Source organism: Triticum urartu, chromosome 2, assembly GCF_003073215.2.
Source record: "Triticum urartu cultivar G1812 chromosome 2, Tu2.1, whole genome shotgun sequence".
In the NCBI taxonomy this organism is placed as follows: domain Eukaryota; kingdom Viridiplantae; phylum Streptophyta; class Magnoliopsida; order Poales; family Poaceae; genus Triticum; species Triticum urartu.
Genome location: NC_053023.1, coordinates 707389019 through 707398029, shown reverse-complemented (window position 1 = coordinate 707398029; position 9011 = coordinate 707389019). Strand labels below are relative to the sequence as shown.

At 40.3% G+C, this 9011-nt stretch overlaps 1 pseudogene; it reads left to right on the top strand.

Annotated features, from left to right (window-relative positions):
• Positions 1–5157: 5157 nt before the first annotated feature.
• On the top strand, positions 5158–6146 carry LOC125538068 (annotated as a pseudogene).
• Positions 6147–9011: the final 2865 nt, after the last annotated feature.

Genomic DNA, 9011 nt, shown 5'->3' with positions numbered 1-9011 from the left:
GCCAGTTTTACACATGCAGAATACTTGGGTTAAACTTGACGATCCTAGCATGTACATACATGGCCTCGGAACACAGAGGAATGGAAGGTCTAACATGAGTCATATAGTAGATATGATCAACATGGAGATGTTCACCATCGATGACTACCCCATCTCACGTGATGATCGGACATGGGTTATTTGATATGGATCATGTAACACTTAGACAACTTGAGGGATGTTGATTTAAGTGGGAGTTCACTAGTAATTTGATTAACTGAACCAATTATCGTGAACATAGTCTAAATGTTTTCGCAAATTATGTCAAGCTCTCTTGGTAAGTGGAAATCGGTAAGGAAAAATTTATATTACGTGCTGAAATTTATTGTCACTTGTTACTATGGAAGACAATCCTTTGAGGGGTTTGTTCGGGGTATCTTCACCTCGATCGGAAGCACAAAGAGTTGCCCCTCAACCTACTGCACCTACTGAAAATATTAGTTATGAGATTCCTTCGGGTATGAAAGAGCAACTACTAGCTAATTCTTATGCAGGAGACGGAAGAACACATGCCGATATGCATTTGATACATGTGGATGAAATTTGTGGATTGTTTAAGCTTGCAGGTTTGCCCGGAGATGAATTCAATATGAAGGTTTTACCTTTATCTTTGGGGGAGAAATCACTGACATGGTATAGGCTATGTGATGATATTGGATCTTGGAACTGGAATCATTTGAAATTGGAATTTCACCAAAAGTCCTATGCATCTAGTTCATTGTGATCAGAATTTATATATATATATATATATATATATAGGGTCACGCTATTCGTCACCCTGGGTGAGGAATAGTTATTCTTCACCCCCCCTCTATTTTACCATCAATACACCGTAATTTTACGTTCCGTAAGTTTTGTCTTATTTCTGACGCAAAAAGAGACCGTAAGAAATATATAATCGCCGTAAAAAACATTTTATGTTATGTAAAATTATAAACGTAAAAACATATTCTAAAATACACATAAACTGCAAATTTTCTTGTCTTATGACCTATATTTTTATTTACTTATGTCAAATTTTATGTAGTGAATCAATAGAAATGTAACTATTTGAATTTCAAACGTAATTTAATTATGAAATGATCGTAAGATTACCTCGGGTGAAGAATAACTTATTCTGCACCCTGGGTGATGAATAGTAACACTATATATATATATATATATATAATTTGTCTCATGAAGGAGAAGGTATCGCTCTAGCTTGGGGGAGGCTTAAGTCAATGTTATATTGATGCCCCAATCATGAGCTCTTAAGAGAAATTATCATTCAGAATTTTTATGTTCAGCTTTCTCATAATGATCAATCCATGCTCGATACTTCCTGTGTTGGTTCTTTAATGAAGAAGACTATTGAATTCAGGTGGGATCTTTTAGAAAGAATTAAACATAACTATGAAGACTGGGAACTCGACGAAGGTAAAGAGTCAGGTATTAAGCTTGAGTATGATTGTGTTAAATCTTTTATGAATAACGATGCTTTCACAAGTTTAGCACTAAATATGGACCTAACTCTGAGATAGTAGCCTCTTTTTGTAAATCATTTGCTACTCATGTTGATCTCTCTAAGGAGAAGTGGTTTACACCTATTAGAGAAGAAATTAAAGAACCAGATATAATTAAAGATGAAACTATTATTTACAATGTTGATCTAGTTCTGCCTACTGCTTATATTGAAAACTCACCTTTCCCTGTCACGATAAAGGAACATGCTAAGGTATCAACACTGGTTCGCAAAAGCAATATTAAAGCACCTAAACCCTCTGAACAAATTAAAGTGGAACCTAGTGTTGCTATGGTTAAAGATCTCTTGGTCGATAATATTGATGGGCATGTTATTTACTTCTGTGATGAAGCTGCTAGAATTGCCAACCCCGATGAAAATGATAAACATAGACTTGTTGTTGGCATGCTTGTCGTCTCAGTTAAAATAGGAGATCATTGCTCTCATGGCTTATGTCATTTAGGTGCTAGTGTGAGTGCTATCCCTTTTACTTTATACCAAGAAATTATGAATGATATAGCACCCGCTGAAATAGAAGCCATAGATGTCACTATTAAACTTGCTAATTGATACATCTCCAATGTATTTACAATTTTTGATTGTTTCATGTTGTTATATTATCTTTCTTGGATGTTGTACAATCATTTTATAATCATTTTATATCATTTTTGGGACTGGCCTATTGACATAATGCCTAGTGCCAGTTGTTGTTTTTTGCTTGTTTCGTACATCGCAGGAAATCAATATCAAACGAACTCCAAATGCAGCAAAACTTTTTGTGGAATTTTTATGGACCAGAAGACACCCAATGGGCTGGAGAAGCACCTGGGGATGCCCCGAGGGAGCAAAACCCACCAGGGTGTGCTTGGGCCCCCACGCGCGCCCAGGTGGGTTGTGCCCACCTCGGTGGCCTCCCGCACCACCTCTTTGCTCTATAAATACCCCAATATTCCAGAAATCCTAGGGGGGTTAATGAAAATAATTTCCAGCCACCGCAAGTTCCAGAAACACTAGATCCAATCTAGACACCATCACGGAGGGGTTCATCATTCTCATTGGTGCCTCTCCGATGATGTGTGAGTAGTCTTTTGTAGACCTATGGGTCCGTAGTTCGTAGCTAGATGGCTTCCTCTCTCTCTCTCTTGATTCTCAATACAATGGTCTCTTGGAGATCTATTTGATGTAACTCTTTTTACGGTGTGTTTGTTGGGATCCGATGAACTTTGAGTTTATGATCAGATCTATGTTTTTTACATGAAAGTTATTTGAGTTCTTTGATCTCTTATATGCATGATTACGTATAGCCTCGTATTTCTTCTTCAAATCTTTGGTTTATTAGGCCAACTAGATCATTTTTTCTTGCCATGGGAAGAGGTGCTTTGTGATGGGTTCGATCTTACGGTGCTTGATCCCAGTGACAGAAGGGGAACCGACACGTATGTATCATTGCTATTAAGGATAACAAGATGGGGTCTATTTCTACATAAATAGATCTTGTCTACATCATGTCATCGTTCTTATTGCATTACTCCATTTCTCCATGAACTTAATGCACTAGATGCATGCTGGATAGCGGTCGATCTGTGGAGTAATAGTAGTAGATGCAGGCAGGAGTCGGTCTACTAATCTTGGACGTGATGCCTATATAATGATCATTACCTAGATATCATCATGATTATTTGAAGTTCTATCAATTTCCCAACAGTAATTTGTTTACCCACCATTGCTATTTTCTCGAGAGAAGCCACTAGTGAAATATACGGCCCTCGGGTCTCTTCTTTATTATATTTGCCTTCGCGATCTATTTTTATTTGCTTTTATTTTCAGATCTATTAATACAAAAATACAAAAATACCTTGATGCTTTTCTTTTATATTTATTTTATCTCGCGATCCCGCGAGATCTATTTATCCAATCCACTACAATTTTACCTATCTTTTTACCCATGAGGAATTGACAACCCCTCTCTTACGTCTGGTTGCAGGTATTTGTTCTTTGTGTGCAGGAGCTGTTTATGTGGTGTTGCGTGGTTCTCCTACTGGTTCGGTAACCTTGGTCTCATCACTGAGGGAAATACCTACCGTAGATGTGCTGCAGCATCCCTTCCTTTTTGGGGTAATACCGACGTAGTTCAAGCTGCATCAAAAGGAATTTCTGGTGACGTTGCCGGAGAGGATTCGTCACCCGTCAACTAGCCAATTTCTGGCGCCATTGCCGGGGAGACATCATCAACATCTACCAGTTTCCTAATCAGAAATATCCTCTCCTTGCAATTTACATTATTTGCCATTTGCCTCTCATTTTCCTCTCCCCCACTTCACAAAAAATTTCCGTTTTATTCGCCCTCTTTTTCGTTCACCATTTTCTCGTCAGATCTGTTTTTGAGTGCAATCTTGTTGCGTAGTCACAATGACTCAAGAGAACACCAAGTTGTGTGATTTCTCCAATACCAACAACAATGATTTTATTAGCACTACGATTCCTCCTCCCGCCACTAGTGCGAAGTCTTGTGATATTAATACTGATTTGTTGAATCTTGTTATGAAAGATCAATTTTCCGGCACTCCTAATGAGGATGCCGCGTCCCATCTTAACACATTCGTGGAATTATGCAATATGCAAAAGAAAAAAGATGTGGACAATCATATTGTGAAGTTGAAATTATTGCCGATTTCTTTGCGAGATTGTGTAAAAAATTGGTTTTCTTTTTTGCCTCGCAATAGTATCGATTCTTGGGATAAGTGCAAAGATGCTTTTATTACTAAATATTTTCCGCCTGCAAAAATTATTTCCCTTAGAACCCAGATCATGAATTTCAAGCAACTTGAACAAGAGCATGTTGCACAATCTTGGGAAAGGATGAAATTAATGCTAAGGAATTGCCCAACTCATGGGTTAAATCTTTGGATGATCATACAAAAATTTTATGCGGGGTTGAATTTTGTTTCTCATAATCTTTTGGATTCCGCCACGGGTGGTACTTTTATGGAAATTACTTTGGGTGAATCCACCAGATTGCTTTATAATATTATGGCAAATTATTCGCGATGGCATACCGAAAGAGTTCCTACTAGTAAAAGAGTTAATTCAGTTGAAGAAATTTCTTCTTTGAGTGAAAAAGTTGATGCTCTTATGAAATTGTTGGTAATAAAAGTGCTCCTATTGATTTTAATGATGTTCCTTTGTCTACTTTGATTAAGCAAAATAGTGATGCCATAGATGTGAATTTTATCTCGCGAAATAATTTCAATGACAATGCTTATAGAGGTAATTTTAATCCTAGACCTATTCCTAGTAATTCCTCTAATAATTATGGCAATCCTTCTTATAATAATAATAATAATAATAATAATAATAATAATAATAATAGGAACACCTCTGATCTTGAGAATAATATTAAAGAATGTATCTCTCCATAATAATAAAGCACGGATTGAGTCTCCGGGTTCACCGTCGCAGCAAGTTTGCAGAAAGGTCCTTGTGCTTTTTGGTAAATGAACCCGCAGTCCCTATTTGAGTGGATCTGAGAAAACGTTTTTTTTTGCAAACTAATCCCTGCATTTTGTAAAAATTCCTTTCGCTCTCCTTTCTTCTATCTTATCCTCTTCATCGCACCGATGGCTGCCCCTCCCCTCCCGTCGGCTCTCTCAGCGTCTCCCTCCCCTGCCCTGGCTCTGGCTCCCCCCTCTACCTCCAGCCCTCTCGGTCCCTTCTCCGTCTCCGGCCTCCCCAGGCCCCCTGTAGGCGCCTAGGCGCCTAGCGTCCTCCACGGCTGCTGCCAGCGCCTCCACTCTCCGTTCCTCTTTGTTGTGCACGGCAGCAGGAGGGGCCCTGATGGGAGCGCGCTTCTGCCCCCCGTCGCGGCGCTCCCCTCGCCGACCGCGTTGAGAGTACACCTGCCGGTCTCAGTGTCCACCTCAAACGCCCTGATCCACCACAAGGACACCCTGATCTACAAGGCCATCCCGGTGCCCATGCCCGACGGCAGGGCGATGGTGGCCGTCATCTACTTCCAGCCGCACCGCCAACAGTGGGCCACGGATCGACCCGGCAAGAGCACCTGGAAATCTGTGAGGCCGAGCAACATCCTGGTCATGGTGGACCTGGCGCTCCACCGCGGGCAACTCTACGCCAACACCCGCTTCAGGGTTGTGTACGTCTTCCTAGAGTTGCACGGGCTGGGCTCCGCGTCCCCGATATCATCCCGTCCGTGATGCGAAGGCCAACCTCGCGCGTGGAGAGCAACTTCCTCGTGCAGACCCCCGGCGGTGGGGCGCTGATCCAAGTGGAGCTCGTCGAGGCGGCCGTGGGTGAGGAGTTCATGGTTCGCGTGCTGGACGAGTGCGGTGGGACATGGGAGGAGGAGGACGACATTGGCAACGTTGCGGTGCCCATGGACGCATCCGGCACGGTGGCTGTGTCCACAAGGGAGTGCCCCGGGCTAAGGCCCAGCACCGTCTACTACAGGGACATCAACAGTGGTGAGACACGGGTTCGGGCGTACAGCCTCGCCGGCAAGCACAAGAAGGTCGAGGTCGTTGAGTCCCTCTCCAGGGCGAAGGGAAACAAGCGGTCGTGCTTCTGGTTCACGTCGCTCTATTCATAGTGATAGTGAGTCCTGATCATGATCAACGTTCGTTTTTAGCCTGATCGTCTGATCGTGATGCAATGTCTGCGAGTTGTGCAATGTTCATCGAGAGTCTGTAGTATCTCTTTGAGCACAACTTATTCACCTAAACCTTCTCCAGTTAAGCGGCACTCCAGATTTGACAAAGATGCTCTTAAAAATATAGATATGATTAACATTTTAGTCTTGTTCAGTTTGATTCATACTGCTTCTATATGATCACCTGTAGGAAAAACTGTCTATGCCAATGGTGGGCTCTATGCCGAGTATTATTTCAGAATAACTATGTGGACTTTCTTCTTTACCATTTGTATGACCCTTTTTTGTATGATTACTTTTTGCATAGTAAGCTCTTCCATGATTACTAATAGTCTAAACGTTGTTTTATTCTCCAGGTTGTTTGCATACTTAAATAGACAGTCATACACACACAGACTTGCTTAGTTTGGTCTCTTTACATATATCACTGTTATTTCCTTCCACAAACACTTTTTAGATTCATTTTGACACACTTCTGACTTTCTGAGTGTTGTCACACATAATGACTGCGGTTCGCGCAACATGTAACCATTCCAGTTAATGTTAATTGAGAATTGTTGTTTCGCATCACACTAGCAAGATAGGAACACAAAAGACAAGATTAGTATTGCAATACTTTTTTATTATGTGCGACGGCACCCATTTTTGTTTTTTGTCACAGACACATCAATCTGCATATAGGATGTGGCATTTGACCTTGATAACATCAAGAAATTGTCAATGGGCTGCACTCAAGCCAGAGAATTGGCCTTTGCAGGTGCTTATCTTTTGTTATTGTCTTCTTACACTATCTAGAATGTTACTAGCATTAGAACTGTCATTAACCCTACTGCTATCCTTCTTTCCTTTTAACTTAACCTTGACAGAGGCAAACAAACATGTTGATGATGTGGAAAGATGTCAAGCACATTCTTCAGAATGATAAACTATTGGGTGACAGAGTGGAGAAAATCGTCAAAGAGTGTGATGCCTACACGAGTTCTACAAGAAAGTAGATGTATCTCCCCACAAGGAAATGGCGGTGGTTGATATCGACAAATAATGAGAATTCCATGATGAAAAAGATGTAGTGACATGTTGGAACTGCTAAAGTGAGGAGTGTCCAGTAGGTCCCTAAATGATCCTAATAACCTCCTCCAGTCATGTTAATCTTTTGATGAGATGGAATTGGCATTTGGTTGACGGATCCTTAAAGCACTTTTTTTGTTGCAAATCACTATGTAGTTTACCAATATTTTATAGTTCTTTTATTGCAGAACATGGAAAAACCTATGATATAAGCCTTCTGTAGCAATGCACCGGTATTTAGCTCACAAAGAAGTGGCAAAAAGGCTAGAGTGGTGGAGGCAAGAAAATAATTTTGAGTAGCCAACAAAGAAAAAAGCTCTTTGTGAAATCAGAATAAAGTCAAAAATAGAGTGCTTCATTTCATACAACTGTTTCTTGTGTTATTACTTTCATAGTGAGTGCAAGTTTGCAATCACATATATGCAGAGGTCGGCTACTAATGGGTTCTAGGTTGCCGGGAGTGAGGAAATTATATTAGCCAAGGAGTGAGCCCTCTATTTTGTGGTGTAGCAGCATTGTCTATTACAATGTACATTCTATTATTTTTCCTTCTCTTTTTATAATTGCAACTGAAGGAATTTTTGCTAAAATAAATTGGGTGCATTACAAGCTTATGTTGAGTGTGTTAATTCCTATCATTTTGTTGTCATGGAGACCTGAAAAATGACATTTTTCTTCCATTTCCCTGTTCTTCATTTCCAGATCTGAACCGTGTTGTTGCTTATCAATTCTCACATCCATTTTTATCAGTTCACAAGGATGTGCATCCCTTCTTACATGGGGAACCAAATAACAAGAACGGGCAGAGCAGGCTTCCAACCTCCTCGAAGGAAGACGATTATGGTGCGTGACCTCAAGCAATTGTTAGTTTAGATTGGTAACAATAATTGAAAATCCTATATATTGATTTTGTTTTGCAATTAGCGGTACTAAATATTGCTCTAGGCACAAGAATAGTGGAAGGTTGCCGGTTCATAGGAAATGTAGTTCTTTTTGTTTCCAGCATGTTAGAAGTTGCATGTGTAGAACTAATGAAGTCGATAATCCAATTATGTGCCAGTACCTTCAAGTGCTGGTTTATTTGTCTTAGTGTCATTGCTCTTTATGTCACTGGAAAAAATAGCGCGCTATAGCGCCGCTAATAGCACACTATAGCGTGTAGAGAATTACCTCGCTAAATTAATTTATGTACAATGTCTCGCTAATAGCACGTTGTAGCGCGCTATACCACACTAATAGCATATTTTCAGGGCCCGCGCTATTTTTTTCATTTTGTAGAGACATGGTTTTCCTCATTCTTAAGTTATTTTCCTTCGCAACCAACATTGTTTTTCCAAGGTTGTGATAAAAATGGATGAGGTCGTCCTTCTACAAGCCATCATGAGGTGTTATATGATCTTTGTTACATGGCATGACGTTCAAGGAAGCAAAGGCACTCTGAGGTTGTCATTTGATAATTTTCATACTACGGTTTTTGCATAGAATTATAATGTAGCAAGTAATTTCGGCCTATGGTCATCTTTTTTATATCAAGATGAATACCTGATAATCCAAAAAAATAAGAGAAAAGCAAACTCATTCATTGTGTAGTTTTTGCTGATATACATTTTACCTTGGCGTGTCGTCTTCGGATAGCACCGTATGGATGTTGGCGTGCCGCATTGATGGACGTTTGTATGGACACATGAACTTTCTCTCCCGTTACAACGCACGGGCATTTGTGCCATATTATATATA